Here is a 27,463-nt window from a genome sequence, read left to right as displayed (position 1 = left end):
GGCTGGATCCAGTGGTCGCCAGCTGTCCCCTCCAACCTAGATAGTCTATAGTTCCATTCACAGCATGTCACACCAGGGAAAGAAATTAAGAGAAATAAAGAACTTACCACCAAGCTGAGCATTTTAAAGAAAATAAAAGATCCTTACCTGAAAAACATAACAGAAAGCAAAACCTTAATAATTCATCAAAATCACTAGGGTAATGAATTGTAGTAACTCCTGGTACATAAATAACACACACAATTAATGCATTCATGACATTGTAACACTTCCCCCAATATGCTAATACTCTGCAAAAGATAAGATACAGCTATGCTGGAATGCATACCAGGGGTCTCTCCATGGCTGCACCTCCTGTGGCTTACACCCACAACTGTAAGAAAATAGGTTTGTCATCTGTAGGCTCTGTGACCTGAACATTTTCATACTCACTTCCTTACTATTTCAATTTCATCACACATGTGCTAACATGTCTTGTAGACAATTTCACCTTCAGTCCCTGCTGAGGATCTGTCCACTAATGACCATAATGAAACATGCTTTGTGTGAGAGCCTGTTCATTTATTTTCATTCCCGTGAGTGCCTTCAGAGACCAGTGTTGCAATCACGGCTACTTACTATTTAATTCCCAGCCAAATTTATGGCCAAATTGAAAAATGGATGCAGGCTGCCTGATGCAGGATGCTTTTGTCTGAAGTGTCCTCATGGAATCATTATACTTGCATTAATCTTTAATCTGCAATTAAACAATCAGTTCTATGTAAAAGATAGCTGCAAACAGATCTCCTGAATGTATACTAGACAATATATCTTAATGGGCGCATGCGTGCCGCGGAGGGTCTGGGGGAGGAGAAGTCAGCAATTAGGACAGCATCTATCACTGGGCCCCAGGTCAGCAAAAGGTTAGGGGAGAACCAAACCTCCCCGAGGTGCTGAGCATCCATCCGCTACCTGCCCTGCTCTAGGGCTGTGCCTGCAGCAGTGGGGAACACGGACAGAGAAGCCAGCTGGGGGTGGGAAAGGAGATACCATGGATTAAGGCATGGCTTCGCTGATAAATCTGTCTTGGCAGAAAATGCAACCTGCTTTGAATCTGTTTCTTTCCAATTAAGAGCCCTGCTTCCAGCTCCGGCAGATGCTTAATTGGAGACTGAGGCTGCCAGGCAGGCACCAGCACCATGATCATTAACAGGTAGTTTGAAGCCATTAAGGTGCTCCTGCTTGTCAATTCCCCTCTCATACACCACTGACATAAACAAATGCATCTTCTTCCTCATGGCAGCCAGCTCACCTCACAGGGAGAGGTGCACTCATGTGTGCTACAAACTTGCCTTTGGTTCCTGGGACTGTGAAGTTATTAAATTAGCACCCAAGGCGTCTGATTCAGCAGGGAGTACAAAGGGCCTTCCTGCCTGGTGTCAGTGTAATATTAGAGTGGCACCAAATGGCTTCAACAATAGGAAAGCAGAAGGGCATCTGTTTCAGATTTGCTAAAATTGCATAATTAGATCTTGGTAAGAGATCCGTCTGCTCACGTGTGATTTTATCTAATGCTTTTGTCTGATCCAAGTAAAAAACCAGTGCTCAGACCCCAGTGGACATCACTTCTGACGCAAACGTGGGCACTACCTTAAGAAACTCTACACCTGTGCAGAGCCTTCTGTATGAATAGATAACTGCTCCAATACACCAGGTTTTTTTACAAACATGGAGAAACTAAACTACGATGATACCTGTGAACCCTCCCTTACTACAAGACGCTCCTCCCTTGCAAGTTTTAGTCTTAATAATTCACTTAGTGGCTTAGCAAAAAAAAAGCCCCGTCACTGGATTCATGTCAAGCAGTGAGATTCATTTTGTTTTCTCTTACAAGGGTACTCTAACAAAAATTCACAACTGTCCCATTTAATGATGTAAAGAATTCACTACCATGTACCATTTGTGGCTTACAAATCAGCCCATCTCAACAAACATACACTAATTAAGGGCAAGGAAGTAAAAGGCATTTATTGATCACAAGGTCTGAAGCACCAGAAAACTGATTAAATATATGTTGTTAAGGAGTTAATAAATGATTTAACTCTGCTATACCATGCTCTATGTACACCCAGGGCTATGGCAGCTAAATGGCAATTCAATGCTATAGACTTCCATTATTTCCAGTGGGCTAATAAGACAAGCAATTAGACCGCTGTCTTCCCTTCAAACTGCAGCATTAACTTACTTGTTCAAAGGAATAAATGATAGCCAACAGGTCGGGAAAAAACGACCATATATAAAATATTTTGTAAAAAGAAGACCCATTCTTTTAAAACAGTTGCAAGAGATGTCTCAGTCAGCTGCTACATAAAAATAGTATTTTACAGCTGCACAGTGATCACAGAAACTTCATAGTTATGGTCCACTTGCAGGAAGACGAGTCCTACTTACACATGCTAACTTTTTAATAGATTCTATCCCTAAGGTAATACAGACCACCATGACTGTAAAATGATTAACCAAGATCCCTCTTTTCTGACAAACTGGCTTTTCAACAACCTGCTGTTCATGGTTCAATGAGTAGGATCATCCTGACACAGGAAACCTAGGGCCAGATGCCCTTGGCCAAGTTTCAGATGGGAAACATAGGGAGTTGTCTTCTGTAAGGTCATGTAGATGCTAACGTGTTTGCTCCCTGCCCCAGACATCGGGGTGAGCAGGGAGAAGGGCAGCCATAGCACGCTGCACCCACACACCCAGGGCAGGGCAGTGGTCTCTGCCCAAGGAGCTTGCGGCCACATCTGGCTGCAGCCAGACAGGAGATCATAGGCTTCCTGTGAGCCACCAGAGGGGACTGTCTGGGGCTTGGTCACCCCTGCCCATCACTGGCTCTAGGGGATGAGCAGTTTGGTCAGACAAAAGCCAAAGTCCTAAAGTTCTGCCCTATCAGAAGAATCTGCTGCTCAGGTTGAATAAGCATAATAATATAAATAAAGCCATATATTTACTATTTACGAATTCCCTTTCTACCTCCAAGTGATGCTATACTGCACTACATTGCTTCACAGAATATCGAATCAAGATAGAGCTTTCACTAAAATTTTATAAACTGTCCACTTTCCCCTTTGCTCCTGTAATACAAGCAATTGCAGAAAGGCATCAGAGAAGAGAGGGATGTTTTGCACCTTCCCTATGAAGTAAAAATCCTCATTTCTGCTTTTTCTCCTTCCTTACACATCCACATCAGCACAGCGCACACACATACAATGTAAAATCCCTGAAAAATAGACAGACCTCAGAGGATCGCCTAATCCACCCCTGTCTCAAGGATTTACCTGTGAGGAGTTTATTTAATCTGTTCTCAAAACCTGCTACTAACAGGTGCTTAACTAGCAAGTCCAAGACATCCTTACTCTTGTAAGGTTTTTCTTGGACTCAAGATCAAGCCTATATTCTTGCAGTTTATACACATCAGTTATCTTCTCACCCTTCGGAGAAGATACTCCTATCTGCACCCTTAAAAAGCAGACTTCTGTCCCTAAGGATAACAAACCTCTTGAGCATCACTTTCATGCCAACCCTTATGTGTTACTTCAGCCCTATAATTCTCAGTTACATGCATATTTATTCTCTTTCTCCCTCCCCTGTTTTTCCCCTCACATAAATTACGAAGTTTTACACTCTGAGCCATGCTGCATATCCTTAGCAATAATGGGCTTGCTCCAAGAGTACTTTACTATTTTGACAATGCCAAATTTAAACTACAGCATGTGCTGCTTTGCATCTGTCAGTCACACAACAGTCTCCTTTGAAGTCTATCAATAAGCACGAAGTGATGGGTGGTCATCTGAACAACGCTTTGTGCTTCCATATTCAGCTCAGCAGTCTACACAATTTTAACCACAGTGCTGCAGGGATAAGGAGAAAAAAAGATTTTTTCCAATCAGGTTAAAATGTTTCAAGTGGCCCATTTTCGCTTTCTGTACACTCCTGAAAGATGACTAGGAGTCAATGTGAGAGATTAAGCTCTGCTGGCAGTGCAGTGCATTCATAATATATTAGTAAGCAAGAATGTTTCAATTTTGGTTTGACACCGGCAATAGACTAAACTACAAAAGGACATTCACACAGAGGTGAGAATGGAAACCGAAGGTAGTGACAATGGATTACCTTCCCGTAGCAGAGGACCTTGGAAAACTGTAAGAATGATGTTTTATTTGGAAAAATCCTGTAAACTTGTTATCGCTCAACAAATCTCCCAAATGAAAAACTGCCTCTATGCATTTAGCATTTTAAGCTCTAAGAGAGTTCCAGTAAAGCCGGTAAGTAAGTTACAGCAACGGAAGGAAAGCAGTGACGTGCTGTTCAGATATAATTTCACAGCTTTGTTATGTTGTTGTAGTTATATTCACATTTTGGAGACAGCAGGAGGCCCTGTCAGGAATCACAGCCCCTTTGCACCAAACTGCTGTACAACTGGGATTTCCTACCCAGCCAGCTTACCAGCAGGTTAAGCCTCTTCAGTTAAATGAGTTGATCCTATCTAGCCATTAATGCTTCAAATAAATACTCTTTCCTCTTTGAGGGTAAACTTTCTACCTCTGAACACACTTTCAGGAATCATGCATAATTGTATTTATTTAATTGGAAATAAATCTCCACACACCACAGACTTTTAAAGGCAGGCAAGCATTCAGCATGTCACAGCTCACATGAATAATGGCAACTGGAAGTCAGGGTCCTCAGACTCCAGCCAATAACTGCCTGACACCACGATGGATTGTGAAGTCAGTATGTCAGCAGGGAAAATGTTTTGTCAATTAAGAAGTTCCTTTTACTACTTCTGGAAACAGAAATTGTGAAGTCAGGTTTTTAACTAAAATGCTTCCTACTAATGAATGAACTTTTTGCCGAACTATGTCAAAGCCAAAAGGTTCCTTAAAGGATTAGGATAGCTCAGGTTTTTCTGGTTGCTTTGTTATTAGCTCCTTACTCTGCTCCCAGCTGGGATTGGGAGACTCACTCAAATTAAAATATATGCAAGGTGTACTTGCAAAACTCTGAAGACATAACAGTATTACAAAACACTTCTGCTTTCTTACAGAGGCTTCTGATCTCCTTTACAAGCCACTGAAATTCTACAGCAATGACCTCCTTTTTATTTTTTCCCCCAGAATTTACAGAAATTACAAGTATTTCTGTAGTCTGACCAAATACCTACCAAACTTCAAAACTGATTTAGCTTGGATTTGGATCATATTTTACAAACATTAACTGAACACACAAAACGTAATCTGCAGGCTCACTGCCCCCCAAAAAAACCTCACCAAAACCAAACAAAAAAACCAAACCTTTGCTCTTCTGTATCTTTATTTCAAAACTGCAAGAGAAGTGGAGAAAATTATTAACTAACTTCTATAGCAGCAATAACAAAACATGATCATAGAACAGTGAAACCTGAATCAGAAAATTATTATGCTGATCCCCAAGACGACAAAGGATTGGTCATTGCTGTAAGTTGCCTACAGTCTGATGGAGCCCTTGCTAATGCAAACCTTGGCCATTTCATCAGGCTGTGCAAACATGTTCCTGTCTTACATGCTGCTGGGAACTGTCCATAATCACTGGCTTTCTTAGGAATGATGAAACACCCAAACTTTTTAGGCCTGAGGTTCTTAATACTTTTTAGCTCTCTTCCAGTGTGGTTTTTTTGTCTTTAAAATTCCATTGACTCTTTTTGTAATTTCTTAGAAGTATTCCAGCAAGGAAGTACCCCAAACAGAAGAAGAGATTAAAGCCCTCTTACAAGAGTTACACAGGTGCTTTGCTAGTATTTACTACCTTTCCACCTTCTGACACTTAGCACATACTTTTTCTATATTGCCACTAGCCATTATTGGCTAGAGGAAACACAGAGCATATAAACATATATGAACCACAGACACATAAAAGTGCAATACGCATGAGTTTAGGCCACTTAATGTCCATGAAAAAATGACCAGGGAAATAAACACTAGGAAATAAAAAGGACATTTAAGGCGGCAAAGGTTATTTATTAAATCAAAGGTGTTCTTGGCTTCTGTGTTTGAGGGTCAAGACCATGCACTGTAAACAGATGCTAATGCTGCAGCTAACATTCATATATATTGTACAAGCCCTGTATGTTCTGTGTTTTTTTGCATTGCAAAAGCAGATGATACAGGTCAGGGATCTGGTGGTAGATCATAACTTGAGTTGAAGCTGGAGCCTGTAGTTGTCTCTGGGTCATGGATTTTTATATTCTTCCCTGGTGCTAGGCTAAAGACTAAAATATGCTTTACCTGTATGATCTCTCTGTCATTAAAAGTAATGTATTTTTTTTCCTGGGGAATGAGGCACGAAGAACAAAACATAGCACAAAACACATCTGTTTATATTTCACTGGAAAACATTGTGAATGAAGTGAAAACAAAACAAAAGATCGACACAACGAAATCTCTGATTGCTGCTAACATTTTCCACTGTGTGTTCAAGAATGTCACAAAGATTGCTCTGCTGCATTACCTATGCACAGAAACTATCACTGATTACTATGCATTTTCTTTGGTGTTTGAAAAAAGTCACAACATGCAAACAAGAAGGCATGATGTATACCGTGATGTCAGTGTTCTGCCTTGCGTTTTTCCTTTACTTGTACCACTCACCAAAACTCAAAGAAGCCTGTTTTAGCGATCCTGCCATAACTTCCCTAAAGCAAACAAAAGCGATAAATGTTCGGCTCACTATTCTCCAGGCTTCCTTCTCTTCTGCAAAATTTGAAACTTCCTAACAACCTCTCCTCCCCTACAGCCTACTGTCACCCTTTGATGTCATTGAAATGATACTAATAATATTTGTAGCTGGGTATGACACTCAGCCACCAGGAGCAAAGCTATTTGGCACTGTAATGCAAATGACTGCATTCATCAAATGAGCTTTGTTAGTTATTCATTGTGTTCCTTATCGTTCCTTCCCCAAACCCCGGTGCCTTTGCAGTGTGCACGGAGGTGTGTCCACAGCAGCATCCTCGCTGTAAAACCCACCCTTATCAGGCAGAGCAGGGCGCCGCAGGAGTGACCTGCCAAGTCACCACATCCCCTCTCCTCTCCCTCACTCTTTTGTGCCCAGTGTCGTTCTTTGTCCTCATCCACAGGATCAGTCTCCCCCTGCTCTGCTCACCATGCCAGACCCTCTCCCACAGCTGGAAGAATGATTTGCAATGAAAGGGACTCTCGAGAGATCTGTAATTCCCTCCTTCTACTCCATCTCCTCATTTTCTTCCAAAATCGACTGCTCCAACCAACCTTCTGCAGGGTCAGGCTTTTCAGAACAACTACTGCAACAAAACATCCCAAGCCATCGTGTGTATCTCAGCAGCCTAGCAGGCCTGCACAGACAGAAAATGGTATTGACACATTTGGAAAGGGACAGATGCGGACTCTGATGCAAGCAGGCATTCAAGCCTTTTTTTCCCATTAAATCTTTCACTGCTCAACACAGTTCAACATATCGCTCTGTACTCCAGAGAAAAACTTTCGGGAGCTGGAGCCGGAGATTAATCCCTCTGTAATTTCTACTGCTGCTGGTGGTAGTAACTGCCAAGGGATTTTGGGGAGAGATAATGGCACTGCTAGCTTGTAACCTAGATATAAAAATGGTCTTAATAAAACCAGGATGGTTGAGGCCCCATCAACAAAGCCACACACTAATTTTTTGGATGTAATAGATTCAATCCATTTGATGGATACAGGAGGCTCACCCCAATATGGTAATTAATAGAGGTTGGGTAGCTACTCAGAAAATTTGTCTACCACAATGGTGAAGCATCTAGGACAATCCAGTCAGTTTAACCTCTAAAGTACACGTAACGATGTAAGAAGAGTTTCAGTAAGAGGACTGACCTGGATCTTTCTTCAGCATAAAATGCAATTAAACAGGGTATAAAAACTGTGTATAATTAAACCAGTTTGGAATGATTCTGTCAGATATTCCATAATTAATGTTTGTATAAGAACAGATTTTCTGTTTTGCAAGAATCAGCAGATAATCAGCAGTTGATTGTTAACCTGCAAATATGCTGATCCAAGCACAATTATCTTTGCACATGTACCTACCCCTTCCATGAAAGCATAAGCAAGATGCATTTCCAAAAGAACTGCTGTAACATCATGAGGCATAATCCCCAAATTATATTTTTTCTGTTATCTTCAGTAGTTGTTATTCTTTACTGGGGGTGGGGGCATGAGGAGTGGGGAAGGACTGAATAGAGCGGAAGCCCTAATTTCATGTTCTTGGTACTCTGTGTGACCTTGAGCAGAACTTTTTTTCCTTTACTTCCTTGTTTCAGATGAAGATCACTCTATTAGACTGACAGGTGCTTAGAGACTATGGTCAGGGCAATAGACGTATAGTACTATTACACAGCCTATGCAATATACCTATAGACACTTCACGAACTAAGTATAAGGTTCCTGTAAATCTGTTTTGGGAAAAGGAGGGTACATGAAGATTTGCAGAAGTCAAAGGCTAAAAGAGGAATAGAATACTAGGAATTCATTAGTGTGACAAAGAAAATAGCAGATATTTAACACCATGAGACAAATTGTTTTCACTGTAAACTCTCATGCTTCTGGTCATCTGTTCTCTCCAATTTTCATGCGCCCCCTCACCTTCCCGAATGTTCAATTTGTGTTGCACTAACAGAGCAAGATGCTCATCAGTGGGTAATTAAAATTATTAACATATTGATGGTTTATACTGACTTCTATTAAAGTTACCTGTGAATTTGCTGTATTTCAAGTGAAGATTTTGGAAATACAAGAGTTCAGAAATAACAAGCAAGATTGTGGGGTTTGTTAGGCAATGGTAACAGTCAAAGAAATTTCTCTATGCCTATGACAATTTCCAGCTGAATCCACCACTTATTTCCCTAAACATCACTGCTTATCCCATCCTGTGAGAGTGGTTGGCCCGACAAGCAAGCCATGGGACTTACACAGCCAAAATGGCGAAGAATTCTGCTACATAAGAAAAAAAAAAATAGATGCAGCTCTTCATCTCTCTCATTCTTCAGAAGGTTGAATTTTGGAGGAAAACATAGTGACAAAGGATGAGGAAAAGACTGAGGTACTTCATGCCTTCTTTGCCTCAGTCTTCAATAGCAAGATCAGTTGTTCTCCAGGTCCCCAGCCCCTCATTTGGAAGACAGGTACAGGGAGTAAAATGAAACCCCCATAATCCAAGGGAAGCTGGTCAGCAACCTGCAACACTGCTTAGACACACACAGGTCTATGGGATCAGATAGGATCCACCCCAGGGTACTGAGGGAGCTGGCAGAAGTGCTCACTGAGCCACTTTCCGTCATTTATCAGCAGTCCTGGCTAACGGGGAGGTCCCGGTTGGTTGCAGGTTAGCAAATGTGATGCCCATTTACAAGAAGGGCCAGAATGAGGATCCAGGGAACTACAGGCGTGTCAGCCTGACCTTGGTGCCTGGGAAGGTTATGGAGCAGATCATCTTGAATGTCATCATGCAGCATGTACAGGACAACCAGGTAATCAAGCCCAGTCAGCATTGATTTGTGAAAGGCAGGTCCTGCTTGACAAATCTGATCTACAAGTGACCTGCTTAGTGGATGAGGGAAAGGCTGTGCATGCTGTCTACCCAGAGTTTAGTAAAGCCTTGGACACTGTTTCCCACTGCATTCTCCTGGAGAAACTGGCTGCTCATGGCTTGGAAAGGTGTACTTTGCACTGTGTTAAAAGGTAGCTGGATGGCTGAGCTGAAAGAGTGGTGGTGAATGGAGTTAAATACGGTTGGCAGCCAGACAGAAGCGGTGTTTCCCAGGGCTCAGTATTGGGGCCAGTTCTGTTTAATATCTTTATCAATTAACTGGATGAGGGGATTGAGTGCATCCTCAGTAAGTCTGCAGATGACAGCATGTTGGGTGGGAGTGTTGATCTGCTTGAGGGAAGGAAGGCTCTGCAGAGGGATGTGGACAGGCTGGACCGATGGGCTGAGGTACAACAAAGCTCAGTGCCAGGTCCTGCACTTGGGTCACAACAACCCCACACAATGCTACAGGCTTGGGGCAGAGCAGCTGGAAAGCTGCCTGGAGGAAAAGGATCTGGGAGTGCTGGCTGACAGCTGGCTGGACATGAGGTGGCAGTGTGCCCAGGTGGCCAAGGCGGCCAACAGCATCCTGGCTTGTATCAGAAGCAGTGTGGCCAGCAGGACTGCGGACATGATTGTCCCCCTGTACTCAGCACTGGTGAGGCCGCACTTGGAATACTGGGTTCAGTTTTGGGCCCCTCACTACAAGAAGGACATTGAGGTGCTGGAGTGTGTCCAGAGATGGGCAATGAGGCTGCTGAAGGGTCTGGAGCACAAGTCTCATGAGGAGCAGCTGAGGGACCTGGGGTTGTTTAGTCTGGAGAAAGGGAGGCTCAGGGGGACCTTATTGCTCTCTACAACTGCCTGAAAGGAGGTTGTAGGCAGGTGGGGGTAGGTCTCTTCTCCTAAGGAACAAGTAATAAGACAAAAGGAAATGGCCTCAAGTGGTGCCAAGGGAGGTTTAGATTGGCTATTATGAAAAATTCCTTCACTGAAAGGGTTGTCAAGCATTGGCACAGGCTGCCCAGGGAAGTGGTAGAGTCACCATCCCTGGAGGTATTTAAAAGACGTGTAGATGTGGTGCTTAGGGACATGGTTTAGTGGTGGACTTGGCAGTGTTAGGTTAACAGTTGGACTCGGTGATCTTAAAGGTCTTTTCCAACCTAAACCATTCTATGATTCTATAACTAGCCAATAGTAAGGAATCAGCAGTTTCCAAAAGCTGCTCCTAGACTTTGATAGTATCTATTGTTATTATCAAGTTTGTTCCCATTTGCGATCTTATTTTGATTAGGAGAGCAGTTCTAATTTAGCAGAGAATCCAGGCATTTACATAAATAATACAAAAAGATAGCCTTTAGGTCATGCCTGTGTTAGATCTGCTGTTTATAGTAAGTGTCTTTTACAAAGTTTCTTTCCTCTCCCTTCCTCATCTTCTTCTAGTCATGTAAAACTCACCACTGAGTACAAGGCCATCCAAAGCTCAGGCAGCATTTCATACTCCTCCTCTAGGACTGATAGACCATTATCAGGAAAAAAGTGCCAAATGCCTGCTGGCACCTTCAGGCAGCTGCCAGGAGCTGGAGATGTTAACATGCTTCATCTCTACAGGTGGTTGTGGTGCTACAGGACTGGCAGAGCATTTTGGTAAAGCTTGCTCGGGTGTATCTCAAAGATACTACCTTCCACTTAAATCTGCTTAGCTCCACCTAACAGGGTTTAATACTGAAGGGTCTAATAGAACACTAATAAAGAAAACTGCTTGAAATGGCTTGAAATTAAATTGTGATGAATAACTAACTCGCAGTAGGGCCTTTGAAAATCCTGGACAAAAACCTGAAAGCAGGAAAAGCAACATTACAAATGTATAGGATCACACAAAAACTACTCTATCCAAGACAAACAACATAATTTACATCTGTATATAGAAGACTGAAAAGTAAGCTACTCATTGGCCTATACACCATTCAGCCTGGCATACCTCGCAGTACATTCTACTCTAAACATCACCGCTGGTGAAACATGTAGGAGAAAAGACACGTTGTTTATATCTCTGGTATGCTGAATTAGTGAATGACACAGAAAACATAACCTACCTGCACATTTCTTAAGCTTAAAAGAGACGTAAACGTATCAGTGCAGAAAAATCTAAAGGCACGCTTACAGAAATGGGAAGTAAAAAGCTGAAGCATTAGATATTCTATTAGCAGAGGGAAAAGACTGTCAATTGGCCACAAACTCCATAGCACAGAAGATTAAATTTTAGTAGGAAATTATCAAATCAGCAGAAAATAAAATTGATCGTTCCCATGCATACTGCAAAAGCAGTATTTTACTGAGAAGACTGAATCCCTCGAATACAACATAAAAGCTTGCCATAATGACAGATAGTTCTATTACAAAAGGTACTGAGTGCATAATTAACCGCTGCTAATACCTATCTGAATATTTGAAAAGAAGAAAAATTTATTCAAGTGGAATATAAACTATTCATCAAAGCTGCAAAAAATATATAAATTAAATTGCTGCAGTGAAAACATGCACTACTCAAGCTATGTTTATGACCCCCTGCCAGAAGACGTATAAATAGGAAAAATTTACCACTCATTCACCAGGGGCTAATGAAGCAGAACTAAGATCACATGCACACCATCACTCAAGTGCAGGACATTTGCACTTCTCAATATTATATGGAACTGCCTGTCCAAGTCTCATATTCTGTAACAAAGGTCTTTTTGTTTGTTTGTTTGTTTGTTTCAGTCTAAACAGTAAACTGTAATTGGCTCAGAAGCTTCATTTTTCTTAAGCTAATGTTAATTTAATGAGTATTCTCTCCAAATTTCTGGATATAGGTGATGGAGGACTTTGCTTTCTCAGTTCCCCAGTATCAAAGGCATCAAAGGTAATATTTAATTGAAGTTTCCTGCTCTGTAAAATTAGTTGTACTTTTGGACAAACAGCCACAGCTCTAAACTTTGGGATTTTTACAATGGTTCACATAACTGAAGAAAATCTAACCTTGTTATATTCACACTATCCAAGCCACTGCAACTATTTAGCTGCAAATGTGGAAACAGCTAATTATCCGTAATTTAAGAAAACTCTTCTTAGAGCTAAAACATTTGTAAAGGATAATCAGAAGTTTATACTCTGTAGACAGGTGCAAGTAAGGTCTAAATTCTCAAACAACGGCAACTTTCCAATCTCTGAATGTTCATTTAGAGTAACGCAAGCTGCATTACTTTGTCAGCCAATAGAGGCATATGGACAATATTCCTGAATATACTCCCAGCTCTGAAAGCTGTAACATTTGCCACTCGCAAGTGTAAACATATTTACGAATTTTTAGCATCATCTTATTCTGATGACTTTATTTATCTGCGTCATGTAGTGTTTTCTAGAAGCTGTTTGTGAATGAAATACAAATTAGCACTCTTCTCACAGAGAGATTTGAAGTATTTCCCATGAATTTACTTTCACAGAGGTCCTAGTGAAAATGCTGCCCCGTAGTTTTAGTCAGTGGATTATCCCTAATATATTATTTTCTTCCTAATTTATTTACACAGCCTATAATGCATTTAATGAAGATCTTAGTGTGTCAGGTGCTCTGTGAATGCTAAATAAATTAAAAACTACAGGCCTGTTTCTAAGAGTAGGAAACAAATAGTATCTTGTGCTTTCAGCAGCATAGTAGGAAAGTACCCTTCAGACATGAATTCTGCCTCTGTTCTCCAAATAATCCCAACATAATGCCTGACTCTGGGACCCATGACTTTTTCCTGCTGTAAATGCGAACTTCCACTACACTTGAAGTATAGAAGTGTCCTTATTACCAAAAAGTTTAATTCGACACTTCTACAGAAGCCTGAAATTACAGAGGGAAAAATACCTTACAGAACCTGAAACTCTGGCCATGCATCTTTAACTTCACTCTGCCTACAGCCACCTATCTGGCAAGGGACAACCAACACAGCCCTGTTCTACAAATGCAACCATGAAACTAGCTTGCTTATGGATCATCCTCAGAACCCAGAAGAAAAACTGTGAGAGCACCCTGACACTACTGCAACCGGCGGCGTGTCCTGCTCAGCAGAGGCCAGGGCAATCATCAATTCCTTCTGCACGGGCTGAACAAAAATGATGCTAGTACGGGGAGGCAAGGTGAACCTCCCTTGTGCAATGCTGCATTTGCTTCTTTAAGAGCAAGGTAAAAGGCATAACCATCCACTAGAAAAAAACCAACAGCCTACCACTGGCACAATATTCACAGTATTTTAACTGCAGACAGTACAGTTTTACTTCACATTGCTGTACACATTAGTAACCCCAGTGCAATTTGTGTTACTAAAATGACTATACATGTGCTGTGGAGTCTAAAGAAAGCTAGTCAATTAGAATTCAATACTTACTAGTATTGAACACATCCATACCATACATATAAAATCTCTGACTAAAAGAAGAAAAATAGGAATTGTAAAAAAAATTTTTGGTTGGAATGGCTTGAGGAGCCATCTCACAACACTGCATACACCTGGCATTTTTCATTGTGGACGAATTTGCAAATAAATCTTATAGAATGGCTCATACCTTTCATTCTTTGCCATCTTTTAGTTGTTGGTGAGGTACAAACAGCAACATCTATGATACATTGTAATTGTTACACCAATGAACAAATATTAATATGGTAGTCCGAGAATCAAATTAAAAGAAAGAGACAGGAGTAAATATTGTCAGTGTTGTACAGTGTTCCTGTGCAATAAAAGGAAATCCAATTTCCTCATCCTTCCTCTTGCATTCAGATTTTTCTTACTACAACAAAAAAGCTAAGCAATTCTCAGTGTCTTTCGAATCAAAAACATGGGAACAGCTTTTCTGAAAATCTGTAAGCCAAGGCTTAGAGCAGCTTCCAACTAAAGTCTCCTGAGGTATGGGGGAGGTGGGAGGCTCAGACCTATCCCTTCTCAAGTAACACTAGAAATTAACGGCACTATTATTTGAATGATGACCTTTCTGGATAGTGATAAGACGTGGTTTTCTTTGGCAATATAATTTATTCATTGGGACCTATTCCTGGCAGCTGCTGCAGTCATTGCAATCCAGAAGGGTAAGCCAAGATTTCAATCACACTTCCCACCTTTTTCATGTCTTACTGAAGACAGGTGCATGGGAAAGAATTACCATTACGAGGGTGCAAATTTCAAGGTATCAACTATCTGTTGCACACTTTTGTCCTACATAAAATACAGGGTGCATTCTGCCACCAGTCCCTTTTCCCCATGTCATTTTAGCACAGAGTAAAAGAGTGGCAATATGTGCCTGCACATAAAGTTCATGCCCCTGGTTACCCCGGGGGTTACTTGAACAGGTGCCTCTAATGTTAAGGGTGACAATGTACTTGAATAGTCCAGAGGTGTCCTGCCTGACTAAAGATTCATTGCATTTTTGCCTAAACTCCACTCATTTCAGGAGTTAATTATCTGTGAGAATGTTCCTTTAAAATAGTGAATCCATTCTCAGCTGGAGGTCAGGTAAACAACTAAAGACAGCAGGAGAGCTCACAGAGAGATTACTAAATCAAGGTTATTAAAGTCTTATTTGCCTATTTTCGTCTTAGTCAGGCTCCTCTTCACAAATTACAGGTCTGAACAATTATCTTTAAAATATGGATAAATAATAACCCAAGTGAATCCACTGACAACATAAGAATATTATCCACTTCATAGTATACCTTCTCCAGCCTGAGAAAAATGTTGGACAAAGTAACAGGCCTTGAAGCCTATCAGCAATCTCAAATAATTATAGATAACAGTGTAGGAAACAGTCTTTCAAGACTCCAAGCTCTCTGCAGCGTTTTTCAGCCCCCAAGCCAAACACACTTTGGTAACTTCAGACAGAGCACCAAAGAAGCCTGAATCGCCATGACAAAGGATTCATTTCAAGACAAAGTCTGGGAAACCCAAATTCCTGCCACAGAGTTTTACAAATCAAGAACATATTTAAACTTTGCATGGAAATAAACTTTAACGCATACGAGTATCCTTAGGGAAGCAAACAGTTGCATTCAGCACCTGCTGAAGTCTCTACAGGAACATCAGGGAGCCTAAAGGGGCTTGTTATGTTGCATTTTGGGGGCTTGCGAGTGCCCAGGGTCAAAGCCCAAATTTAAAAAAAAGAAATGACAGTCTCATTACTATGCACAAATGGGAAAGAATGGTCGGCTGCTGTATTGAGAAGGCTGTCATATAAGCTATAAATAATCAGACATACCGATCACTCAGGAGCCTTCCCTTTTGATTTTCCTCTGTGTTATGTCTTTGGTTGTCAGTAAATATGACATCTATCCTCTCCATTCAGCTGCCTAATGGCCCTCGTCTAACTCTGAAACATTGGACTAGCACTTTGGGAAGCCATCTGTATCCATGAAATAAAGATAAAGGCCAAAAGTACAAAGGCTTTTGCATTTCTAGTCTCCCATTAATTGCCCCAAAGATGTTAGTGTAAGGTGAGCAAGCACTTATCACCAAGCAGAACCTTGTGACATCTTACACAAGAGCTGTCGCAGCACATAGGAGCTGTGCCCAAGCAAAGCCCTGAGGGTCCTTCCTCAGAGGAAAGGCTGAGCTTGTCAAACATACCTCCATCCTTCTCTGAGAGGGTATTCAGGCATGCGAGCAATATCTCATGGGCAAGATTACCAGAGGCAGCTGATATATCTAAAAGACTCCATGTGTACGCTTATTGTTCACAAAATTAAAGGAGAAAACGTTGGCATAAACTTACTGCTCTCAATGTAACGTTGAAATAGCAAAATAAGGGATCTACTGCTAATAAGGATTAATTAAAGTTAAGTAATATAGTCAAAAACAGAAGTAACGTCAATTTATTATAGATAGCAGTAGAGTCTCATTTGCTCTTTCAAAGGCATAATCAGTTGAAGGGCACATTTTTCTTCTCTTTGTTCTTTCCCATCAATTTTAATGGGTGCAGAACATCAGTCACATGAAATGTAATGGGACAAGAAGATGGATGAGTACATTTGAAGCTACTAGTCACAGGACAGAAAACATCCTGACAAAGTGACACTGGCAGCACAAGGTTCAACAATAGAGCCTGGACAATATTTAGTAAGTGAAACTACAGTGCTACATGATTTGGTATTCTCACTGGGCAAAATCCTTCCCCTGTCACTATTCATCATGTTCCCACAGGTCAGACTTTCAAAGACATTCTCCTACTGAACATGACCAAATGACATTTTTAATTCAAGGAAATTCGTAAATCTGGGGACAAAGAGGTCATTTGGAGATAAATGGGAACAACCTCCTGTATTAAGAACTTAAAACTACTTCATCAAGAAGGTTTAAAATGGTTTAGAAGGATTCACACCTGATATCTGAAATACATTATGCTCATAAGAGTGAGATTTCATACCTATGCTGAACTTATTGATAGCAACAGGACTCTACTACTAATGAACAATTACAAAAATCCCCTATTTTTACTAGTATCTGAAGAAACTAATACCAATAAATTAATATTTAGAAATTGCACCATACTAAAAAGCCATTTGCACAATACAATAAATTGTATGAATTAAAAAGCATCATGCTCCATTAGTTATCTGAGAAGAGGTTCTGGGGAAATTGCAAAGAAAATTCCTACCAAAACCGATCTTTAGTGTAGAGCAAAGGAAAAACCAGTCATCCAACAAACCGAACCAAACCTTTTCTGGACTTTGAGGAAGCGTGAGACTCCAGAGCTGTTGGGAAATGCAGGCAGATCTACTCTGTACTGCAACAATCCGCTTGTGTTATAACTTTACCAATAATTGCTAAGTGGATCGATCTACCATTTTACGATGCTTATTGAGATCACCATCATCATTATTAGGCAATACTATTCCGTTTTTTTCATTAGCCACTTGCCAAGATCTCTGCAGTTAATCATTAAAGCTTTAAATAATACAGAACTTTATACCAGAAAGGGAAAAGAGAACTAGGACCTCTGGAAATATACCCACAAGAGAAGGAATTAGAGCCAGACCCTCAAGTCCGGCTGTCACACTAAATAAGCCCTACGCCTCAATACGCCGCAATCACTCATCCAGTGGCATGTGATAAGCAGAAAGCAAAAAGCCAACTTTTGGCAAATTATCTTAAACAGGGCAATGCCCCTCTCTGGCATCACAACATACACTGTGAAGCTGATGATGTTCTAACAAGTACCTTGTTGGAAGCTGCTTACACAAACACTTCTTGCTATATATACTTCCCTTCTCTTCCACAAGATATGAGCCTGCTCCCTAACAATCTCTACAAGAAAGGTACACTGGTAAAGAAGACTATACGTAGGAAGGAGTTTCCCATGTCAGTCACATATCTGAGTATGGGAAATCCAGAGAGGAGGGAAATTCCATGTCAGGAGAAGGTTTGAGATGTCACAAACAGTACACCCAACTCTGGAAAGAGCAAAACATTTTAAGATAAAGGAACACTTGACTCACTTGTGGCTTCCGAATTTCATACTGTATGAAATAATGCACCATTTTAAAAACTAATGAATATAGGATGTTTCAAAAGTTAATCAACCTAAATATTTCACTATGATGATATATAAATAATATTCAGACATTCGTGGAAATGTCTGTGTCACTAAGACCTCTAAGACCACATTTTGATGAAATATTTAATTTTTCTATGAAGCATTTTGATGAAATTATATTTCTCAGTGAAAACAATGTAGACACCACACACACTTTCTGGTATTCCCCATTTATAAACTTACAGGTCTGTGTCTTTCATGACTGTAATAACATTACACATTAAATAAAAAAATATGCATAAAATCATATTGCAATGAGAGATGCCACCCCTACTTTTACTAACCCTGACCTCTGAGAGAGCATTACAAATTCTGATAACTAATAATTTACCATTTCTTCCATCTTTTCTTGCCATCAAAATTTGTTTTGAGCTGGCATCTCATATGCCCACGGATATCATGATGAATCTGAGTATTTCACATTCTAGCCATGAGGAAGTCGAAGACCTGAATAATAATTATTCCCTGAGCAGCTTTCCCTGCAAATCCATCAGTGTAATATGCAAAAAGCACATTACAAATACAATCAAACATATTAAATAGTTGAGTCAATTTTTCTGTTATATCACAGGTAACCAAAGATAATTCTTTTCTCTGATTATTTCAACTGTTCAGTCCTCATATGGATTTAGTAAAGTTTACTCATTCCCATGCTCCTCTTGGTCCTCAGGACACAGATCCTGGCACTGCAGTTCATTATCTTTCTGACATTAGAGAGTGACTGAAAACCTAATAAATTTGTGGATCTTTCCCAGGAGCCTCAGCAGTTTGCAGCGCAATGGATACAGAAGCTGCACTGATGTTTGTTTGCAAGCAGGATGGTCCCTGAAGGCATGTCTGCAGATGCAGGGGCAGAACCTGCAGTCCTAGCCAGAAACCAGCCAGGATCTCAAGCATTTCATGATATGCTGACACAGCTACAGCTGGCCCTTGTTGGCACTAATGTCTGTGGACAAGCCCTGAAAGTCTGGAGCCAAACCTTTCCCTCCTCCTTAGGGTCATGCACAGCTGTTAACCCCACATGAATGGGTCTCAGTCTCGTCTCTCAAGCAATGACGCCTACCCTAGACAAGCAGAATAGAATAAGAGAATCACAGAATCATTTATTTTGGAAAAGACCCTTAAGATCATCAAGTCCAACTGTTAACAAGGACTGCCAAGTCCATCACTAAACTATGTCCCTAAGCACTGCATCTACATGTGTTTTAAACACCTCCAGGGATGGTGATTCCACCATTGCCCTGGGCAGCCTGTTCCAATGCCTGACCACCCTTCCAGTAAAGAAATTTTTCCTAATATCCAATCTAAATCTCCCCTGGCAGAACCTGAGACCACTTCCTTTCATACTGTTGCTAGTTATCTGGGAAAAAAAGATCTACCCCCAAAACGCCTACAAGCTCCTTTCAGGTAGTTGTAGAGAGCAGTAAGATCCCCCCTGAGTCTCCTCTTCTCCAGATAAAACAACCCCAGTTCCTTCAGCCGCTCCTCTTAAGACTTGTTCTCTAGACCCTTCACCAGCTTTGTTGAAATACCAAACCCTCAAGAATTTAGACTGTTACTAAACATTACCTTTCAAGGTCATCCCAATTCCTTTCAAATTTCCTAAATTAAAACCTAAACCTGATTGATATTTGCAAACTTTTCTCACTGATCATAAGTGAGGCTACTTTTAATTAAAAGTGTTTTTTTAAAAAAAAACAACAAAAACAAAACCAAAAACACAACAGCAAGATTCCAAGAGCTAGGAAAAAACCTCAAACAATAAACCCCCCCAACAGAATAAATTCTCCAGCTGGGTGAAGATCACAAAAACTAAGTTGTATCTAGACAAATTAAAGATGCTTGTACACTTTTGCAGATTGAGTCCTCTCAGGTTCAGCTCTGACATTAATACACATGAAGCACGGGAATTCTATGTATGATGGAGTAGTTTGGAAGATTATTCATGCCACCATGCTTATGTGATTTCAGAGCCAAAACCTCTAGGGAACAAACTGCTAAACTGCTACTGTACAGAATCAGATCACAAAACAAAGGAAAACAAATGTTTGTTTTGCTTCACTTTGCTGATTATTAGGGTTTTCTTCTATTAGTTAAAAAAGCCCCAAAACTAAACAAAAAACCCCAAACTTTCATCGTGGAGAAAATGAGTTATTTACTTTTTCCACCTGAGAGAAGAAGGGTATGTAGAATTTCCTAACTTCCTCAAAGTGAAGCAATAAACCCCACAACAATAAGGGTCAGCAAGTTTACATCATCCTATTATGTCAAAGTGGCCAAATACCCACGCTGCCTGCCTGTCCTTACAAGTATTTTAAACTAAAATACAAACCACAAACAACTCTAAGAGAGAGTTTGCATTGTGTTATATGAAGGCACTGCAATTCCTAGGTTCATTCCATGGCATAAAAGGATTTGTAAAATTCTCTGACCTGCTGTTTATTATAAAAAAGTTATAGTTAACATTTTAACAGTTACTGATCTACTATCCTCTCGTAAGAGGCTGCTTTTTGTTACAATTGTTGATCAAAGCTCAAAAAAATTACAAGCATATTACACACAAAATAGCAAGTAGCTAGCTTCACTGCAACCAAAAAGTAAGTGAATAAAAAATAATCTGCATCTAAATGTTTTAATTCTTTCATGTCGTGGTATTTTGAGGTGATGTTTGCAAACTAGGAAATCCTCTTGCTCTTGAAAAAAACCCACATATATATATCTACCTAACAGTATCATCAAAGTACTTTGCATGAACCTAGAAGATGAGAAAAGCCTTTGTGGTTGAAATTAGCTTGTGGGTTCAAAGTTACCAGATAGACAGGAAAGCAAGTACTATTACAAAAAGCTCATGTCCTTTAAACACAGTGTCAAATACACTCTGAATTTAAACACCCTTAAAGCCAAAGATCCAAGCATTTTTCAGCTTTTATTTTAAATTATTTTTATAAGACCTCACCAAATCTGTAAGGGTGGAAGAACTGCTGGTTATCACCAAGCCCTGCTGTACATGTCTCCATTAAGCTCTTAGCTCTTGAGAGAAAACTGGTGAAACAATCTACTGTCAGTTAACTCTCAACATATACTTGGCAGAGTGCTTGGCTGGCAATTTAATGCCTCTCCTCTTCAGCAAACCACAAAACAAAAATACTGAACCCCTAAAATATGCTTCTTTGGCAGTTATCAGTCTGTGAATGCTCAAGGTAGCAAGATTGACTTCATCACATCACTGATGTATGAGACTCACATAAAGATACGTTTTGCCTTAGGCCTAAGCATTATATCCATACCAAATCACATCAGGAAGCAAGCCTCAAGAAAGCATAGCTCTGTAAAAAAAGTATAAAAATTTGATCATTAGAAGAATCCTTAATCCCCATTGCTAAATTCAAGATGCAAGAAATAGCAAAATTACAGAGAAAAAATGTGCTATTCAGTACTTCAGCCACTTTTTTTTATTTTCATTGCATATCCCTGCAGATTATTGATATAATCTCGGTATGGCTTTTTATAGCTGCCTCTGTTGTACCCATCTCCCGAATTCTTATCTCACGTACTATTGTCTGCTTTCTTATCTCAGGACTCTTTCTTTATCCTTCCTCTTGAGGTATGTGCAGGAACTATACGCCTTTTATAAGACAATAAACAAGGACAGAAAATGAAAGCCTGGTCCCAGTGAAGTCAGTGGCAACACTTCAGTGCTTCCTGGATTTTATCGGAAAAAAATAAGCATTTTATCAAAGGCAGTTGGCACAAGATCCAAAATAACACTTAGGTACTTAGCATATAATTCAGGTGTCATGTTCAAAGAACGATCCCCACAATCCTGCTAATGGGTTTAGGCTTTCAGGAAATCAGATGACGACTTCCTTACATGTCTAACTGAATGTATGGGTGTCTTCCCTACAGCCACCATCTGTCCCGGCAGCCAGAGACGGTTATTTTAAAAAGCCTACCTATCCCCAGACCCGAATCCCCAAGGCACAATCCCCCAGGACTCCTGAGGGAGCCTTCACATCTGAACACAGCTCTGTGGTGACAGCCTAAATCCAGTCAAGAGGTGGCCTTTAAGACTTATCTTCTCTTTTAAGCAATTGGCATGTGGTGACTCAAAGCACAGAGCTGAGGCATGACTGCCCAGGGCTCTGCAGATGGCCACTGCTGGCAGCCAACGCTCCCTGGGCCCCAGCATGGGACAGCGAGCTCCTCCACCTGGAGCAAGAGCTCAGTTGTTAGCAATGCCACAACACTGGTGTCTCTTCTTGAGTACAGCCTGCAGAAACATTACGGCAATGGAATTAGTTATTTAGATGAATGCTGCTCAATTATCAACGTAAAGTAAATAAACAGGGAAACAGAACCAGGAAAGCTGTGCCCGCTAACTACAAAGAGAATCTCTCATCTGTAGAAGTCAACTTCTGTGAACTCGGTTTTTAAAGTCTTTCCAGTTCAGCAGAGGTTCTTTAAGGGAATTCCAAGCGAGTTTCCGGGACATGGCTAGAAACATATGACAAGCTTTACTTGATTATATTTTTACCATAAATACATTGCTCTACTAACATGAGACAATGCAGTTTTGAGGGGAATTACATAAAGCAAGGCTCTAAAATTGTTCATTTAAACTGGGAGGAAACAGTGCTCCTACAAGTTTGTTGACTCCTTCAGCACCTCAAAACTTATTTTTGAACTTTTCAAACAGATGAACCAGTATTTGGAAAAGCTGCTTTGAAAACATCAGTATCAGGGGGCTCTCAATTGTTTTGTTTAAAAATTTAGAGAGAAGCAATACGGAAAAGCTAGGAAATGCAGGAAGATCAAACCGGATCTACTGTTGCTACTGATTCAATTCAACTCAGATAAATCAACTAATTTCCAGATATTAAATCTAGAATTTTCCCCTTTCATATTCTCCAGAGGTATAAGTGTCCTGCCACAGAATTTCTACTAAGAATAGAACTTAGATATAAATGGACCCAAAAAAATGTGTTTGTGCTGATGCAGCACAAGCTAGTACTTTCCCACTGCTGGTGAAATTTGTGAGGGGCATTTGGAGGTGACATTGATACACAGAAAAAAGGGTGATGCAAAAGCTGTTGGCAGGTATCTCCAGAAAAGAATGACAGCTAAAGGCAAACATCACACTGAAGAGCTGTCATGTAAATAACACACGATATAGGTACCAAAAATGAATAGCAGTGGCTAGAGGTTGGTTCAGAAGGAAAATAAGGATCACATAATCTAACCTATTTAATCCTCTGAGTAAACCCAAACTTCATCAAGACCAGAGAAGGCAGGTCCCAGCAGCAACAAACACTGCTTGCCCCCCAGTCTTTCCTTATTCCAATGGCAGCTGCAAGAACCATCTCCTGAAAAATACCTAAGTGCCTCTGCTGTTCCAGTGGGCAGGTTTGATGTCTCCCTTGTGAACACCTTTGAATTTGAAGAGACGTACCACTAAAACTCAGAACTTCAAGTAGCCCAAGGGATATCAAAATGAACATAAAATCGTAACTCTAAACTGCTGAAAATTTGAGCTTTATGCTAATTATGGAAACCAACATGAGAAGCAAACTGCATAATCAGTCTTCAGAGGATTTAAAAATGCTGCAGGCAGGCTCTACTATCGTCTCAGGTCAAATGTAAAATATAAATGTGCAACCTTCTAATTTTAATCCCAGCTCCACCATTGACTTTGTGAGCCATCACAGATTGCCTCTGTTTTCTCTTCTAGCTTCTCTCCTTTCTGCCTTTCAACTCTAAGCTCACCTGAGCAAGGACTGCTTCTTAGCACGTGACTCAAAAAAGTTCACTCTGGTCTTTGGTTGACCTCCAAAAGTACTGTGTTCTCTCTCTCCCTCCCCTCTTTTTCTCTGGGTTAACTGCACATTTTGAAAACTAAGCATGAAAATTCCAGGAAATAGAAATTATTTCCATGTGATATCCACAGAATTCTGCAAAAAATTTGCATTTCCTTGAGTCTCATGCAAGGCTATTGAAGATCACTGCTGACGACTGATCAGATGGTGCTTCAGTTTCATTCCCTCCAGTCTTTGCCATATTTATCTTATCCTTCCCACTGAGTGGGAAGAGCCCTTATCATGCAGCTAACAAATGACTTAGGCTCACTTATTTAACCTCAGCAGTGCAAGAGGAAATCGGCTGAGCATGGCAGAGGTCTGCTCCTAATGGACATGAGCACACACAGGTCCCACCTTCTCTAAGTGACTTGGCGCAGACTTCCTGGCTGCACACCCATTAACACAATCCTGCTTATACAGCACAGAGGAAAGAATAAAGTGCCCCACAAAGTAGCGTGTAGGGCCATAAATTTCAAATTGAGACATCTTCCATTTCTCCACTGGAATTCATATGAAGAAGACGACTTGGGGTGGTGGTGGTGCTATGCCTGATACCTTCTCACTGTGAAATCAAGAAGTAAAGCTGAGCCATCCTCACATCCTGAGGACAGGTGAAGAGGCACTCAGAAGCACAAGGGTCCTTCACCAATGCATAGTGGTATCTTAAAAGCTTTCATTCTTAAAACATGACTGTTTGACTTTTTGTTTTAATCCCCATCTGCACGTGTGAGATGCAGTTACCAAAATAAAAGTCTCCGTCATGCAAACAAATGCCGTTTTTGGAGAGGGCCTCCATGCTCTCTGCACTGCTGTCTCAGTGAAAGGGAAATGAGCCTGGAGGAAGGGGGTGGGGGGAAGAGTGAGGAATTATACATATTCTAACGATGTCTTCATTTCCCAGCAGCTCCACAACAAAAAGCTCTCCAGTGCTGAATCTGACCTCACTACAAACAGTAGCTGAAAACATGCCTCACTGTAAGCGCTCGCACGGTTTTCCTCTGCAAACACACTTCCCTTTGTTTACTGTATTTTTAAGCACATGAGTGCCCAGACCACCCACGGCATCAGGTAGCCTAGCACAGGAAAGGTGAGAGATGAGGTTAGGATTGCTTCTTTATATGAATATAAATTAATCTATCTGATCCACATATGCTAGTGAGCCACAGCTCATCCTCAGTCAGTTCATGTCCCTGACAGGCTAACTTGTCCCAAGCTCTCCAGAAATCATGCAGATGAAAGAGCCAAGGCTGTGGTATAGGAATTACAGGACCAGAGAGTTAAAAAGGGATTTGCAAATCAAGTAGTAATGCCTGCCTTGGCTTAATTTAATTTACCATATTCTACTGCTGCTTCACACCCCCACACCCCCAGCAGCAAATCAGTATTGTACACAGAAGTAGTTACAGCGCGAGATACTACCTGATCTCTACTGTAGCACCTGGTTAAAAATATGCTCAGTATCCTCTGGGCTCTGACCTGCATATGCTGAAACAAAGATAGGGATGAGTTTACAGATGAACACAGGATCTGGCAGTGAGCACACTAAGTCATTTCTCTGCTCCCTTTCTGCACCTTATCAGTGACATTTCCCTAAGAGCACAAGACGCAGCACCAGGCTCACTGCATTTCAACTCCCCAAGGAAACTCGCTCAGATCCTCCCAGGGATTACACTTTATCTGGCAAGCACCAGAGTAAAAAGTGAAAGCATTAGTTCATTTTGCACCTTGGTTGTTCACATCCACCGACAATCCAACTCAACAGCAGAGAAGACAACAGATAAAGAGAAGAATTTCTCTAGAATCTCTTAAAAACCCCACCCTGGGTTTGCTGGTCATTTCAATAGCATTTATTACTATGCAACATTACTGCAAGGAATATTTTGAAACTGCATTAGCTCCAAACCAGGCACAGCCTCTTTTTTCCCTACACACATGCAGCCCTTTAAGAAATGTCTAATCCCCTTCATAGCACAACCTGCATTTCTTATTCCCTGGCACAGAAAAGCAGACACCAACCTACTCCGCTCTCTCCGTTTTACACTTTCAGATCGGTTTGGCAATCCAGAGCTGGGGAGGGGGAAAGAGGGGAGAGGGAAATATGCTGCTACGCTTTTCCCTGTGCTCTTACTGTAAGAAAACATGATGATGGGATTATGACTATTGAACTAAAGGGAAGTGTTCCACCTAGAGACTGTCTTCACCAGGCAAGGCGATGGGCAGGTTACCTGCAGACAGACACTCTTTTAGGATTGAATACGCCTGCTGGTTCTGTGGTAAAAAATAATGCAGAGGTATTGCCCCCAGTAGTAATTAACAATGTTAATCTTCTTCTTCCTCTCTATGGTGATAAAAAGAGTCATTTTTATATTTAATTAATGCAGAGGATCATTTTGGAAACTGGCTAATGAGGCTCTGATCACATTACCATGAAAATGTGCATTAACACCACAACTGAGGAGGCTGCTTCATGTGTAGAGAATCCACTTTGTAATTAGCCCACTGTGAAATGAATCACGTCAGGAGGAACTCGGAGGGAACTAGTCGGCAATGGGCACTTAGCTGCTGCTGTGCCAATAGACCACCAACACTGTAAGCTGTTTTTTCTCCGCGCTGCCTGTCAGCAGCAGCGCAGTCCAAAACTGCAAGCGTTCAGCCTCCGTCAACAGCAATGTGTCAAAGCCAGGACAAATTATAGAGAGGGAGAGAACAGATGCTGAAAGGCACTAAACTTTAGTATGCATGGGTCTGCTGTGCCAAGAGGAAAAAACAAACAAAAAGCTGGAAATCAAATACTGATTTGATAGGATCCGAGCAAAAATTATGGGCTATTATGGTAAGTGCTTGTTTCATCTTTGCTCATCTTATTCTGAAGGAGCTGGGAGCATGTTAGCAGCACACTGCTACGCTACTACTCATGCTGCTACGACGCTGAAAAACACCAGAATATCTAGAGGGGATTAAGATCTTTGCCTAGTAGTAAACAGAAATAATGCACACACAATGAATGAGCAAGCAGCACGTCTCACCCACGGAATCCCTGCTGTACTCAGTACCTGTTTAAAGGTGACAAGCACATTTCAGAATTGTTTCAATTTTCTTTAATTAAACTTAAAATTTAACACACTTCTTGGCCAGCACAGACACACCATAAAAACTTTGTTCCTTAACTTAGAAATACCCAAGAACACAGACCTAATGCTTTCAGAGGCAGCAGTGGAACTTATCTGAAATCAGTCTTGTTACCAAAGCCAAGGGCTCCCTTAAAACATCACCGATACAGTTCAGTGAGACTGCTGCTATATGACTGACATCTTGGCAGAAGATGCACAAAAATGTTAAAAGAATCCCACAGGAAGTCATCTGAAGGGGGAGTGGCAAATGAGCAGAAAACAACAGGC

General features: G+C 40.9%; 1 protein-coding gene and 1 long non-coding RNA gene across 4 annotated transcripts in view; one reads left to right on the top strand and one right to left on the bottom strand.

Moving 5' to 3' along the window:
• Positions 1-27,463, top strand: part of LOC308065762 — a 541,432-nt gene that overhangs the window by 201,864 nt on the left and 312,105 nt on the right. The gene's annotated exons all lie outside the window — the stretch shown is intronic.
• Positions 1-27,463, bottom strand: part of PDZRN4 (PDZ domain containing ring finger 4) — a 259,477-nt gene that overhangs the window by 82,952 nt on the left and 149,062 nt on the right. The gene's annotated exons all lie outside the window — the stretch shown is intronic.

This window comes from Falco punctatus (assembly GCF_963210335.1).
Source record: "Falco punctatus genome assembly, chromosome: 6".
Taxonomy (NCBI): domain Eukaryota; kingdom Metazoa; phylum Chordata; class Aves; order Falconiformes; family Falconidae; genus Falco; species Falco punctatus.
The sequence above is the reverse complement of the archived record's forward strand: the minus strand, read 5'-3'. Positions and strand labels throughout refer to the sequence as shown.